Genomic DNA, 16,359 nt, shown 5'->3' with positions numbered 1-16,359 from the left:
TTATGTCAAGGTTACTGCAGCTGCAACACCCCAATGAAACCAATTTCAGCCTCCCTTATTCATTTTTCTACTGTGTTATAGCTGTCATCAGTGTATAGACCCAGAGCTAACCTCAAGGATATCTTTAAAAAAAATAAAGGCAAACTTGAGTTTATAGGTTTTGGTTAAACGGATAAAAACCTCTGTAAAATATCAGGGGCTATCTAGATCTTCAGCTCAGTGTAAATTCAGAGGATTGCTATAGAAACAAGTGCCAGTTTTTCATTTTGGAAGGAACTAGTGAATTAAAGCAGTGAGTTAAATAATTTAGAAGAGTATGAATGGCTGCTTAACTCTCAAGCAACAAGTTTGCTCTATTTATGGCATAGTTTCATTTTTTCTCTTTCTATCTGTATGCATTTCAATAATTTACTTCTTCACTAATAAAGTATCCAGTGAGGTCAGTATGCCCTGCTCTGTACCAACCCATCAAAAGTGTACATTTGGGTGACTTGCTTCTGAGGTCAAATGAAGAGGGTGCATGAAGAAGATGCTCAGTCTGAGGGCAGAGGCAGTGGGGCTGACAGGATGCATGTGCTAGCAGTTCTGTGACTGATTTGGCAAATGTCAAATCAGTGTGTGTCAAATACATGATGGCACAACTACACCAATGACAGTTTCATTCCAGAGTCTGAGATGACGCCACATAATTATCCCTATGCTTAGAAATAAAAGGGCAAGTTGAGGTGTTGATCTAGTTAAATGGTTCCAGGAAGGGAATATCTCACTGGAAGAATGGGCAGTTGCAATGCAGAGGATCTCATTTGAATGAGGCAATGCATCACTGAGTGAATGACCTCCTAGTTGAAAATAGGATATGGGCAAAATTTCTCATCATCTTTGAACTGGGCACATAAAGACAATCTCTTATAGCCAGGTAACAGACAAGTGAGAAGGCAGAAGCAAGATCACAAAGGCAGTGATAGTTCTGGGGAGCAACAAGTCTCTAAAATCTGTTTATTTCGGTAGTAGCTGATTTTAAAAAAGAAAAAAAAAATAAACAAAAAAAAAAGCAAGCAGCTATACAAAAATGAGAACTCTGGAAAAAAAAATTACCTAAAAGGGGTAGCTAAAGAGTAAATGTTTGCAGATAACATAAAGTATATTTATAAGCAGTATTTCAAAGGCTCAGAAGGATGGCAGGACTTCTACCACACAAACTTCAGGTATTTCACATTCCACCCTGAGCCCAAAGCAATCAATTGACATGATTTAGTATCAGGTTAATGGAAGGTATTTGAAGAAAGAAGACAGGCTTTCAAATATCTGAGGCTACATTGAGAAGAGGAAAATGGAAAATAATATAAAAACTGCAGGTTAAATATAAATGCATATGAAGTCAGGTTGCGAAAGTTTTTGAGGAACAACTTGCAGAAGACATGAAATGTCATGTCGATTATTTTTCAAATAGATGAAGAATAAAAAGCCAGACTGAAATTTAGCAGGGCAATTGATAGTCAAGCATAAAAGGGAGTATTCAGAGAACATAAGTTCAGAATAGAAACAGTAAAAAAATTTTTTGTAGTTGTGCTTTCTTTGGAGACTTTGGGTATATTTCTCCATCAGACTTCTCCTTCCTAGTGGATGAATCTGAGTTGTTGGTGGAAGTGGAATGATCAACAAAGTTAATAGCAACAAATCACTGTACCCAGATGTAGTTCAGAGCAGATTTGCATCTCAAACCTGGAATAACTGAACTTTTATTTATTACAAGTAATGTTTTGTTTATAACCACCTCAATAACAGCTGAAGGGAATTCCTTACATTTGTCAAAACGAAGAATTCAAGATTATTGAAAACACTACCTAAACAGGTAAAACCAGTCATAGAGAACATAATTGCTGAGCTGGAAAGGAGGTTAACAGTGAAGTGGCAACATTTACTGGTGCTACTGTATTGTTCAAGCTAATCAAAATGAAAGCTGGCTGTGAAGATTTGTTGACTTCTATGATGTTATGGCAGTAATAGAACAACGAATTAGACCGAATGCATAAATGTAAAGTAATGCCTCTGGGAGAAACAATCCTATCTACATGTTAGATTCAGAAATAGTTTGTCACTCAGGAGAGATTTTGAAAGTATCCTTACTAATGAACTATTAAGCTGCTAAAATTCTGAGAAATATTTGGAAAAAAGTATGGCATGAATCCACAGTGGACAAAGAACTCATTCCAGTGCCATCATCTCAAAAAGCATATAGTAAAAACAGAAACTATAAAGACATAGACAAGAGGGATTCTTGAAGCCAGACAATATCTTCTATGAGAGAAACAGAACACAGCCCAGAAAGCAATAGGAGAAATCTTGTGGCAGACTTTTGCAAGCAGAGTAGCAAAGAAAAATGAATAAGAATAGGAATAGTTATCCATTGCCTTTTCTATTATAAGAGCTATGGATATCAAATAGACCTAGCAGGTGGCAGATTAAAAACAAACAGAAAAGAGGCACTGCACATAATGCATCCTTAACCCTTAATATTCCTGAGCTGAGTATGCGCCAGTGAAGCATCATTAGATACCCTCCCTATTGTTATATTTGGATCCTTCCAAATATAAGGATAGGTACTCATAAGACTTGGAGTCTGAGGGGTAGGATGCTGTTCTCATGTCCTAGGAGAAGGTTATTCTCATTCCATAACACAAATTAATTTCATTCCTCTCCTTTCCATTTTCTGAGTTTATTTGCTAAAGACTCTTATCATGTCAGCAAAATATACAAGGACCTGGAATTCAACCCTTGTAGCAAGAACTTCCCAAGAAAACTTGGGATAAGCAGATAAGTTTAGTTTCTGTTGAACTTCAAGCAGAAGTCCTTTTGGTAAACACATATCTCCAATAGAGAAAACATCCCTTTTAAGGGAGAACAGTATTAGATTACAGGGTATGTGACACCATTTTTCCACATTCCAGTTTAACGTTCACACAAGCTCTTCCTCCCAGATGTGACATTTCTCCTGACACTTACTGCATGTCATGCACTGGCCTGAAGGCAGTAGGTGAAAGTGACATGGCATTTAAAGAAAATGCTCCCACCAGTGTTGTCATGATCTGCAGTCGTGGAAATCACTACTATTTATTCACAGAGGCTTGGTTAAAGACCTGTACCCGGCCCAAGGGCATAAAACAGTGAACTTAAGTCTTAAATAGAAATTGACTTGAAATAAAATAAAACAAAGAAAATAAGTCACAGTGATAATATTTGAAAGATCTGCTGAGTGGCAAAATAAACACTGCCTCTATTTATTTGGCTATCATACCATGGAGAACATGAAACAATTTGTCATGCTGGAATGGTGATACTTAAGAGTATCTTTGGGATCACTTAACTTACATACATGAAAACTTAGTGGAAAGACACAAGATCAAAACCATCCCTTCTTTAACTTAATGATACAGTCAACACTAAGTAAATAATAATTTTCTTTTTCTTTTCCCAGAGGTCATCAGTCATTTATCTCAGAAATTCCAGCTATTTAATTTGGTATCTGAAATAAAATCTTGTAGTGTGCACTAAGAAAGCATTTTTTAGTTATATTTTTAAAAGGAGTTTACAAATAACATGGGTTGTTTTAAAACATATCTGATGTTCTACAAGGGTAGCTGGAGACAGGATTTGTTGATTACAACGATTTCCCTTTGCAGATGTGATGAATAGGCTTGGGAAGCAGATACAACTGTCCCCATGGTATGTTCCATATGGAGGCTTGGAGGACAGAGGACTTCTGCAGTGCCATGCTCCAGCCACATCCCTGCAGCTCCAAGAGAAGAGGGATGGAAGAGCAGGCAGAGCAATGAACCTGTGGGGATGGGGGCTTGAACTGGCACTCAGGTGCAGGATATTCTCTGACTCTCTCCCTTAGTATGTGACTAATCCCATTGCCAAGTCATGCCTTGCATTCAGACAAGGAAAAGGAGCAAATATGTGTTCAAATATGGCCCAATGGATAACATGGGTCCACCCATGATTATGGGGAATTTTCTATCTAGTCCTTCTTCTCGGTCATATTTCTGACTGCTCAGTAGATAGGTCTGAAGATATTGACTCTTCTGCACAAGAAGAACAGAAGAAGCAGCCCAACAACTTGCTGTTCTAACAGCTACTTTTTCAAGTACGTAAAATCAAACCAGAATTACAAGTCTGTTTTTTATTTTGTGTACCATTGTGCTGCCTTTACCACAAGCTTCCACATTTTCAGCAAATAAGGTAGGAGTGCTCCAGACACTCTCAGTCATGTCAAGGCTACCTCACTTGCCATGTATACCACTGAACACTGAACAGAAATTTTGCAGACAAAGCCATAGATAAGATTCTCAGAGATACAGTGCAGTGCTTAGCAGCAATGAAAAAACAAATCTACAAAATATAATTAGACACACTGCCTATAATCTGTCAGAAATAATTTTAGAATTATTTGAAGTGGACATAATCATGCAAACATTAACAATATGCAAAAAGATGAATATTCAGGGACTAGTATGAGGAGAAAAAGCAACTGGAGTAGTGTCTGAGTACATTTTATGGGGTTACAGAGAAGGTAACAGAACAAATGGCCTGGTTCTCAGGGAGCTGCATGAGGACTTCCAAAGTGACTCCATTTAATATCCACAAGCAAAAGTAAGAAAAGGATCCAGAAACAAAGAATCATCTACTTAACGCTGAAATTCTCAACTCCTGAGCCATCAACTCTTTCCATAAATTCAGTGGCCTTTTGCTGAAGCCCTTACATATCCAGAGCAAGGTAAAGTAAAAAGAATGGCCAGGAGAAACATTCTGAAAGGTGGCCTAGTTATCTGTCAGGAAGATTTAAAGAAATGGAGAGAGAAGAGGAATAAACTCAGGGCAATGACACTGCTGAATGTCTTGTCTTTTTTACACAGGCTTCTCATTAGACTCAGATCTCTGGTCTGAAACAGTAGGAGTCAGCAGGATAAATGTACTGTAAGAAATGCATTTTCATCCAACAGTTCAAAAGCCTCATTAAAAATGGTAAAGCTTAATCTGTCTGCAGCGGACTGTAGAAGCAGACAGCATGGGTGGGGCCTCAGTGCATGTCTTGACTGCCTGTTTTTTTAGGGAGCTTGAATAAAGATATTTATTCTTGGAAGAAAATAGGTCAATTATTTTCTATGGCAACTGGAAAATAAACACACAAACTGCCAGCAAAACATCTATCCCCTAGTTTGGTTTGGTTTTTTCCTTTTTTTTTTTATTAAAGACCAAGTAAAAGGTTACTTTGTAGTATTCATTGCTAAACTATTTATTCAGCTAAATTCCATGTTGGCTTTTTACAGCTTTGCAGAGCAGTTCACATTGCTGGAAGCTAATGGGATGAGCCCCAAGAACTGTGGTGGAATCTGAGCTTCATCGTGAGCCCAAGCCTAAGCCAGCGCCAGGTCACTGCTGAAAGTGAGTGGGGAGAAATTTCACCTGGATGCTCATGCAGTAGGAAATGTGAATCATGAGCACTGTCTCACTTCTAGCAGGATTTATGTGTGCATCATTTGTATACAAATTAAATTCACATTTTAAAAAATGTCAGCACTACTGGGTTGTTGAGGTCAGAGGGAAGGTACTTACTTACTCCCCTTGTCTATGCAGATAATGTTGCTTTCAGCAGAGCAGCCAGCCTGCAGCTCATGCACTTCTCTTAAGCTTGAGACATCTTGGTTTCTGTAGATAGGTTTTTCCTTCCAAAAGTCTGAGTAGAGGGTGGAAAGAAGCCTCCTAGCTCCTTTCAAAAGTAAGCTGACTGACTTTCTCAGCATCTTTTCTTCCTTTAACACAAGCCTTAGTCCCTCTAGGACTATTTTGGACTTTCAGTTGTGCATCTCTCTTCCTCTCTATTGTCTGTGGGTGATGTGCCATTCACTGATTCGTGAGAAAAGACAGGTCACATAGATCACTAAGATCTGTACTTGTCAGCTGAGTTTCAGATCTCATTTCTTATATAAAGTAACCTAAACGATCTGAGTCACAGGATTCATTTCAAACTTCGAGTCAACTGATAAAGCTTTGCAGGAGTACAGCTAACATGGGAAGCCTGCCTATCTTCTTCACGGGAGAACTCTGAATTTTCTGAATTACTTTGAGACAAAAGGGTTGAAATCGTAGATGAAATTTAAAGTCTGCTTTTGCGAAATAATAGAATCTTTGATACTATTATTAGTACCAAATAATAGTATATTTGATACTATTGCCCCCATGTAAAAGGGGAAGTAGTAGTGAGATAGTAGACATAGCACTGAAACATAAAAACATGAAAATTGTTAAAAATATCTTCCCATTCCTCATGAGAAGAGAAGAGGACTTGCTACTGCTACTAGCAGCAGGTTTTCATCCAAACAGCTGTTAGATCAGGATCTCTTTAGATCTGCCCATTGGGAAGAAAAATTAATAATGGATTCAATCACACATCTTCCATGCAACTTGATGTACAGGAATGTCCAAATCCCACTTTGACCGCAGGAAAAAAAATTAAACAACCTATGACAGCTTCTTCAATTACCCATTCAAGACTCTTTCTGCCAGAACCTTAATCCAAGAGTCACCTCTCCAGGCTTCTACACAGCAGCTCTGCTCACACTGTTGAGGCTGCTTTTTCTCTCTCTTCTATTGTGTGGTCTCACTTCTTGTATCCGGAGCCATATCACACACGCAGGCATGCACATACACGCACACTCACATGCACTCATACATACTTTTCCTAGAACCTCATGTAGTCAAACTATCTCTGCTCAGAGTATTCAAACTCCTGGGCAGCTTTGTCTTGTCTTTTTTTTGTGTTGAGTATTTGAGAGTGCAAGAGTCTCACAGTTAGAAAAAGAGTGAGAAAATTCCAGCCTTGATCGGGAGACTATAATAATAGTGTTCTCAGCTGGGATCTAGAGCCAGTGCATCCCTCTCATCCACTGTTCATTGCACCCTTTCTGGTATGCAGAAGAAGATGTCTCTTTTTCATTCGAGTGCTTTGATCAAGGGGACACAATCAACACCTCTCCTTTATTGCTCCAAATGACAGGGCATCATTTCTCCCCAGGTTCCTGTCATGGCCCAGCAGATCAGCCCTCTCCTTAGAAACTGAACATGTGGTGTATTAGACATCCTTTGAGCATTTTCTTGTGAGAAGGTCTGTGGAGGGTCATAGGTAAAGAGGCATGAAGAGCTAGGTAACAGCACCTGTACTCCCAGATTAGGTTGTTTCTGAACATGAACGGTATCTGCTTTTAGGTATCTAATGAACTTCTGATCTCTAAGTACTTTTAAGATTAAAAATTTTGAGACAGTAGGTTTTCTAGACCTCCTTCTTGAAATTCTTGCTTTTATACAGCCTAGCTAAATTTTAGGAAGTTTGTACAATGCCTTTAGTTCTGGCAATCATTTTCAGTCAAAATAGAGCTGTTTACCTCAATGATATTAATCCTCTTTTTTTTCCCTTGCAAATAAATTGTCATTGGTCCCAGAATCTGGGAGCCACTGGAGCATAACTCTAATACATTCTTACTCTCGGATAATTTTAATAAGCAAAGATGCTAAAGAATACTTGGGTTTGAAGAGCAAGACCATTTTCACAGTTTAGCTCCACTGTAAATACTGCATGAACTGTACAATACCCTTTGTTAAAAAAAACAAAGCATGAAACTTTTTCTCAAACATCTCCTTTACTGACAAGTTCTTGGGAAAAGGACTTGTTAAAAATATGGATTTTATTAAATATTGTTAAAATTTTGATTTTTGTTAGATATTATTTAAAATATGAATTCTTGTCTTCCCCTTTCTCATTTCTAACACTGAAGTTTCCATATACCCTATTCCTTATTTTCTACTAGTGGAACTCACCAGAACCAATGCTGTTTCAAGAGACAACGCCCACACACAGGTTTGTTTAAATTAGAGTTAACTGGGGAGACAGAAAAAAAAATGACAACCTAATTAAGTCTTGCAGTTTCTAGTGGCCTATATCCCATTTAAGCCATGTCTGCCTTACACTTAGGAAGCATAAATTTGTTGAGCAAGAGAGGAGATAGGGAGGGGTTTTTGTCTTGTTAGTTTTCATTCTTTGTTTGTCTACCACAGCTCCACCACCTTTAGTGTTCCCAGAACAGTAATTTGGGGGTACCTCTGAGGAGTCTGAAAGAAGATGGGAAAAAATGTTGTGCCAGAATATGGCAGGAATGGCTGATAGGAAATAATGGAAGAAAAGAGAGGAGGTCAGCCTTGTGACTACAGCTGGCTAGCGCAGTCAGGCAGCGCCAGTGATAACGCAGTGTCCCATGTCCAGACTGTTCCAGAGTAGACTGCTTGCTGGTGATGGAAGGGAGAGCCTTGTCCTCTTCCCCACTCACCATGTCTTCCTGAGGTGCCATTTTAGAGGTGTAAAATTGCCTTCAAATACAGATAAAATTATACTTGAGAAACACTGTTTCATATGAGCAAACCAACAATTTGTCTGGGGTTTCCACATGTTAAAGGTGTGTTTGAATATAGAAAAACACCCTGCAGCTTCTTGAAGACTGAGTACTGGAGAGTTAATTAGTTATTCATCCTGACTGAAATTCTCCCTGAAGCCTGGTGTGAGCAGTTTTAATCATCTACATATAATGCCTTACAACATACAAATTTTTATTCCCAAAAACAAAGAAGAACAATGGATGTGGCTTATTACTCACGTTAGTGAGCAATTACCACAGAGCGGTAACAAAAGACATTTGGGGAAGACAATGCAAGTGACCACTAAGCCTATTTTTGGTCAGTGTATCTGCAATATTGAATAAATGACTCCATTTGTTTTGATTTGCTGGCCAGCCACAGTGCTAAATGTTAGTGTGTTCCCAGCAGCTCCTTAATACCTTCTAAAGCAAAACTGGGATGTGGGATTGGGCATCATTATGCCAAGTGAAAACCCAGTGCCAAAAGCTCTGTGCTGTGTGTACGATTAATCTGCTTAGGAAGGAATCTGCTCTCATTTCCAAACAACCTGACAAAAAGAGGCACTAACACTAGTGGGGGCTTTGAGCAAGATGCTAACTAGTGTTTGGAAGTGGAGAAAGAGGAGAGGTAGAGGAAAGACTGAGTAGATGTTTTGGCGATGCTCAGTTGTGTATTACCAACCAGAAAAGACTTCCTAAGAATAGTGTAACAGGGTTATGTTTTACTTGGCTGAACTGAGCACTCCATTAGGTCTCTATTTATTTGGATTCTCTAATATTTTGATGAGATACTAGAAGCCTCAGGAAATTAAAATGAGTGATATTTTTAGAGCAAGCAACATCTTCTTTCTGTAAGCCCTTCTACCAGCTTCTCCCCATGCTCCTGAGACAAGGAAGAGGATGTACAGCTGTTCAAGAGGCTGCTGAGGCTTAGCTGTTTTCTACATATGAGGGTCTGTCGGAGAAAGCAAAGACATCAGACCCAACCATTTAAAGGCAATAAGATGAAGTTCAAAGGACTCTTTAAATACTGCAGAGAAGAAAGCAAATTTGCTGTTAAATGCGTCCACACTTATTTGCAGGCTCATGTAGCTTAAATCTAAATCACAAACTTTGGAAGCTTTTAGCCAGCTGGTGCAGACAGAATATATTTACAAAGGAGCAAAAAATTCCACATGCAGAAGGAAATTAACAGTAAGAGATAAAATTTGAATATTTGAGAAAACAGAAAATTAAGTAAAAGAAAAGCACTCTAATTCAGTTAATGGAATACTTTTTCCTTTTGGGAACTGGAGAGTTAATCCATTTACAGATAACACAGTATTTTCCAAAATACATTTTCCTACATGTAAGAGCATTGATTTGGTGAGAAGATTAATGTCTTACCAATGCCATGTTTATATTGAACATTTATAACTTTATGTGACTAACAGAATGATTTATCAGTGGCTCTGAAATAGTGTATACATGTCATCCAGACCTTTGTACAGACTTGTACAGTACAAGTCATGAGGCTTGAAAGCAGTGCTGTAGAAAGGGACCTGGAGTCCTGGTCAATAGAAACCTGAACATGACTTAGCAGTGCCCTGGCAGCCAGGAGGGCCAACCCTGTCCTGGGGTGCATCAGGCACAGCATCGCCAGCCAGGCAAGGGAGGGGATTGTCCTGCTCTGCTCTGAGCTGGGGTGGCCTCACCTCGAGTGCTGGGGGCAGTTTTGAGTGCCAAGGAGTAAAGATACAAAGTGATTAGAGAGTGTCCAAAGGAGGGCAACAAGGATGGTGGAGGGCCTTGAGGAGCAGCAGTATGAGGAATGGCTGAGGTCACTTGGTCTGTTCAGCCTGGAGAAGACTGAGGGGAGACCTCACTGCAGCTACAACTTCCTCATGAGGGGAAGAAGAGGAGCAGGCACTGATCTCTGCTCTGTGACAGGACCCAAGGGAATGGCCTGAAGTTGTGTCAGGGGAGGTTTAGGATGGATATTAGGAAAAGGTTCTTCACCCAGAGGGTGGTTGGGAACTGGAACAGCTCCCCAGGGAAGCAGTCACAACATCAGCCTGACAGAGTTCGAGAAGCATCTGGACAATGCTCTTGGGCACAATGTATGATCCATGGGGGTGTCCTGTGCAGGGCCAGGAGCTGGACTTGCTGATTCTAGTGATTCTGTTCCAATTCAGTGTATTCTGTGATTCTATGATTCTACATGCACTACATGGGATCTCTAGGATCAGATTTCGTATTTACATTTGTTAGGCTAGCAGGTAACAATGTGATTCACATTTCTAGAATCATAACTCAATGCAATAATAATAGAAAAGAGAGAAGAAAGAAATATTAAATGAAGAAACTTAGGATAAAACCTAGGATTTTTAAAGGATTGAATTTACTTCTCGCTGCAACTTATTATGAAGTCTTATCAGCCACATGGAAAAATGCACTCCCTCTTACCACGCTTCATTCTACACCCCAGAAAGGAAACCATAAAATACCCTTTCATTTTTCCTTTTTTTTTTTTTTTTTTTTTTTTTAAGATGGCATCCAAGATTGTTCTAATTAGCAGCCGGAGACTGAAACCACACTAGAATGTTGCTAAAATATAAGCTTAAAGCATTTTGGAAAAGAACACAAAATGCCTCAATATGCTTCCTTGTTTAAGACTGAAAATGGAATAGCTAATTTATGCCACAAATCTGTTTGTGGCAAAGTCTCATGTAGTATGTTCCTTCAAAATGGTGAAAAACTGCAGTATTTAATCAGAGAAGAAATAAACTCAAAATTCTTTCAGCATGACTGAATTCTTATTCAGAACAACTGCATTTAGAATATTTTGGCTGATTTGATTGAAACTTCTTACTACCTTCAGCACACAGATACAAAAAATTATTGCCAAGAACAAATGTCATGGAAAGACATGGACTAACAAGTTCTAACTTGCTGAGTAATAGGAGACCTTTATGTGTTCTTCTGCTGTAACAGAAAGCTGCAGATTTTTTGTAACTTAAATGTCTGTGTCCTTTAATACTCCGGAGGTACAAAGCATGTAGTCAGATATTTCATTTGATAAACTGCCAATGCATTTCTCATTGTCCACTTCTTTTGTAGGAAAAAAATATAGATGTGCGTAGGAAATGTAACAATCTTGATGTAGCTGTATTCAAACTTGCATCCCTGGAAGTGCTGACAGTAAGTAAATTCTTATGAGTTCTTGAATTTCTTATCTTTATCAGTCATCAGACCCATCAGTCATGATGAAAAAACATTCTTAAAAAGTGAAGTAATGCAAAACATGTGAGACCCAGAGGGTTTTCAAGGAGCCTAGGTGGTCTGTTCACCTTTCTTGCACCACTCATATACTCATATCTTTATTTGTTTGTGCATAATGTCGGATGAAGTTTCTGGGTTTTGGGAACATGATAGGGCAGACATATAGCTAGCACTTATACAGGGTTAACAGGGCTGCAAAAGTCCAGAAAGAATACCTTGGGATAATGTGCAGTCTGTGAGAAAGAGACCAGCAATTGAGCTGAATGACACCCTTGAGCTGAATCTGTTATTTTTTCACTGGGATTACTGACAAATTTGAATTCTCCATATACATCCAGTGACTATGAATTTCTGTTAGACTACCTATAAAGAGTTAGTACTAATGACCTTAAAACTTCACTCCAGTGCTATGATGTTTAAATAGTCATTATGATTTATTCAAACAGTATACATGGGTTTGATTAAATGTCAGTCATATTGAATCAGTCATAATCATTCCTACAGTTTTATTCTGCCTGTACACATGTAAGACTAAGAGGAGAATAATCAAAGAATCATTATGAGCATATGCAATCTAACAATGAAAGACAGACAAACCTTCTGCTCTTGTAATTTCTAGTTTCATTTCCACATTGCTGGAACAGCTATCAGACTAAAGATACTAAACACATCTGTAAGAAATAAATGAAAATCATATAAAAGAACATTTAGGTTTTATTTTGATTGCCTTAGACAAAAGGAATAACAATCTTGTCTATAAATCCTTAATTCCATCCCTTCATATCCATATAGTAGAATAATTAGAAACTCACATATTATTTTATTCTGCGGGACTTCTATTTCATTCTGCATGGTGTATCATTACATTTGTCAGTGACATCTCTAAAAAACTCATTATAGCCTTGCTGGCCTTGCAAGACCTTAAGCTATTGAAAATAAGCTCATTTTTCCTGATTTTTCACAGCAGCAGTCTGCAAAACCCTTTGTGAGCTGGGCTTCTGAAACCCAGGGTGGGGTCAAAATCTTTGTTGGAGCCTTCAATTTGCATCTGATTAAGTCTATGAATAAGCAAACTTTGTTTTTTCCTGTCATAAATGCCATGCTCTTTGAGACTTTCAATTGTCACATATTCACTGTTAAAAGCAGTGATGAGCTATGAACATCATCTTCAATAAAACAAACTCCTGGGTATCCACTGGTAGAATGGATAGAGCAGTTTTCAGCACTGATTATAGCTTCTATGCTCTTAGACCTTGTCAGCACTAATCTTTTCCCAGGGCTGGGGCCTCCTTTCTGCTTTTTCTTTACTTCTTTTATTATACAGTAGCAGTGGTGCTGTATAATTATTAGGATTTTATAATATGTATGATAAAATAAATATGCCAATCATTTATATTCAAATTTAGAGACAATGTCCATATTATACTTCATCTATTTTGCTCCTGATTGGAAATCAAATTGTAAGGATTCAGAACTAATAAAATTAATACAATTATCAGTGTTTTCAATTCTTAATTTTTTAACAGTCCTGCAATAACTATTGCTCCCTGAGATTCTCAAATGCTACAATAAGGATACTTAAAGACTGCAGGTGTTTTCATACTGAAAAAATGTGATGAAAATTTCAAGCATTCCAGTCCTGAGGGTTAAATTTTCAAAACGCAGAATTAAAATGCTGATAGCAATAAACATTTTAAGAGAACCATAAATCCCTTAATACTGTTTGATTGCAATTTTATTTGAAAGTCTGTCTCAGTTTTGGGGGCTCTGCCTCCTTTTGTAAGAATGTTTGAAACATGACTTTCTTTTTATTGTGAAACAGAAAGAGAAGTAAAACAGAAGAGAGAAATTCATTGAAAGACAGGAGCAAAGCAAAATTGAAAATGTTACTGCAAATTAAGAAAACAATTAATCCTGGAAGAACAGGAAAAAAACCCTTTTATCATGTCACTTAAAAAGCAAGATTAGGATTGCTGTATCTTCTGGTGTGGGCTCACACTGGTTTCAATCCCAAATGAGCTCTTTTGTGCAACTATATGGGACAGGAGCTAAAGTCTGGTAGGCAGCAGATTTGAAAATGGCAAGCAGATTTTTGCTCATTGCTGTTGAATTAATCATATTTTCATTCTATTCAACACCACCAAACAAAATGATAAATGATACCTACTTACACCCTACATTCAACTTTCAGTCATAAAGCCGTTGACAGTTTAAGTAGACTCTCCTTGACAGATTTTAGACAGCCATAGATTCATTACTAAATTACCTGATTTTTTCCTGATCCCAAATTTACCATGCATCCAAGAACTAACTTTGAAGCTTAGTGCTGTCAGACAAGAGCATGAGGACAACCTCATGTTCTTTAATCTTGTCACTTTAATAGCTGACACCAAAATCCTGTGGATACTTTCTAAGTCCAAAAAGCTCAAATATTCTTAAGATAGCAGCTTTCTGACTGTGTCAGCAGACAAAATAAAATGAAAAATTGAGAGAAGGAATCTCTAGTTGGTACAGTCACCTAGTCAAAACTGGCTTTTGTATAATCTTTAAGGATTGCTACAGCTCATCTTTGGGCAATACTTTTAGAAGCATAGGGACTGCACCCATGCACCACTGTGCAACTGAAAGGGTTAAGTCAAGGCCCTCTTTCCAGAAGCTCCCTGTACTTCAGTAGAAAGAGGCTCCATAAATAAAAAATTTTGACTACCCAAAATCCAAAGGAAAAAAAAAAATGGTCTGAAGGGATCTAACATGGCATGATCATGATAGAAGAAGAAAATTTACAGAGATACTGTCCAAAGCTAAGAGTAATTAGTAGAAATAAATATTTGTCTGCCCCAAGTGCAGTGGACTTACATTGGACTGACATACTGTAACATATATGCATAATTATCATGTTGCCTAAAAAAATGGAAAGAAAATGTCAAGAAACACGAACATTTTTGATTGCAAAAAAATTAAACAATAAACATGTATGATATTATCTGTTCAAAATCTGATTATTATTGACATTTTGTATACCCTTCAGTTCTGATGGTATTCATACACAGACAATAGTGAACCTGGCAGCTCTTTTACCACCATTTTTGAAGTGATATTTTCAGGCAAGAACGTTGATAACAACCTAGTACTGTTTCTTCATGTATTGCATGTGACTGAGTCAGAACCATTTAACTTTTAGCCAGTGTATTTCTTCCATAAGAAGAAATACTTCCCTATAGTACTCAGTGACAGTGAGGGAATGACCCCTTTGATATGCATTTACTGATGTCTCTCAGAGACATGGTACTGTTTGTATGGCCAAGTCAGAGCAGCAGTGGGAAGGAATGGACCTCTCCTCTCAGCAATTTCTCTTCTCTGCAGCCTCACAGACAGAACTTGTCAAAGGCTGTTGCCAGAGCAACTGAAACCTCTCATAAAATAGCATTTCTGATGTGAGACAGCTGTGGCCCTGGAAAATAGAAAAGCAGCTATTTTAAAATGGCTAGTGTCGAAGTAACCAGTCATGAAAATGCCATACTATGACAAACAGTAGTAGGAAATTACAGTTTCAAGGGTTATGGGATCATCTCCTGTAATGCTGCTTTTCTGATAAACAGAAAAATAATCTGCCTGGCAGTGTTTATGAGGAGGCTTTTAGAATAAATTCAGCCCTTTTCTCCATGGATAAAAAAGCTCTTGGTATTGTAAGCCTAATAACTCAACTGTGAGGAGACAAGTTCAAAGGACTGGCTGAAAAGCATCATGGTATCCTCATCAGTTCCCCATGCATCTGTCCAGGGAGCAAGAAGGGACAAGAAACCAAGCTGTGCAGAACCTGAAGAACTGCAATAGAAAAGAGGCTTTTGGGTCTTGAGGTTGAAGACTATGGGTATGCTTTACTACTTTTCTGTAGATAATAAAAACAACACTTCCATGAAGGTTTCTTTTCCTGTTTGACTTGGCATTCAGAGCAGATCTTCAGTGAGGAAGCAACTCCCTTTGTCTTTAGCCAGAGAAGATGCATTTAGGCGTATCAAGCTGGTTGTTTTTAAGTGACTGAGGACTACCTGAATAATAATTATAAGTACATCTTTCACCTAGTCATTGATTCTGTCTTTTTTTTTTTTTTTTCAATTCCAAGCTGAAGTTGGTGAAGGTGTTGATTAAGAAAAGATAAGAACATACATAAGCTGAGTTATAGTATACAAGTGGCATTAATTTATTTGACTAAGCTATTTTCCATCCTTAGATTGCGCAGCTTCCCCATATTTCTTACCCTGCAAGGCACATGTGAAGGCAGCTACTCACACTGGATACTTTAATACATTACATTCAGAAAAATGGGCTGATATTAGAAGTGACTGAGGAAAATTTGTGGGGCAGCAAATGTAATTTCTCATGTTTCTTGGAGTTGGAAGCAGTGACAAAGAAAAGCTATGTTACTTACAAATATCATTGACATCCATAGCCTCCTTCAGCTCTGATAAAGAAGAAAATGAAGAAAAGAGTGGTAGGATTAGAAAGTGAACAATGACTTTTGCATTTATTGTTCTCACTGGAGATATCAAACTGCAAGGTGTTGAGTTTGCTGCCCATAATTAGACCAGCCCTTTTGATTTCAGCGACCCTAATTATTTACTATTTGCTATTT

General features: G+C 38.0%; 1 long non-coding RNA gene across 3 annotated transcripts in view; it reads left to right on the top strand.

Moving 5' to 3' along the window:
• The window catches only part of LOC115494412 (uncharacterized), a 69,773-nt gene that overhangs the window by 16,980 nt on the left and 36,434 nt on the right, over positions 1–16,359 (top strand). For all 3 annotated transcript variants that reach the window (XR_012055161.1, XR_012055160.1, XR_012055159.1), the window contains exon 3: positions 5,331–5,445. This is a non-coding gene — a long non-coding RNA (uncharacterized lncRNA). The remainder of the gene's footprint in view (positions 1–5,330; positions 5,446–16,359) is intronic.

The sequence above is a fragment of the Taeniopygia guttata genome, chromosome 3 (assembly GCF_048771995.1).
Source record: "Taeniopygia guttata chromosome 3, bTaeGut7.mat, whole genome shotgun sequence".
Classification (NCBI taxonomy): Eukaryota; Metazoa; Chordata; class Aves; order Passeriformes; family Estrildidae; genus Taeniopygia; species Taeniopygia guttata.
This window is presented reverse-complemented; position numbering and strand designations above follow the sequence as displayed.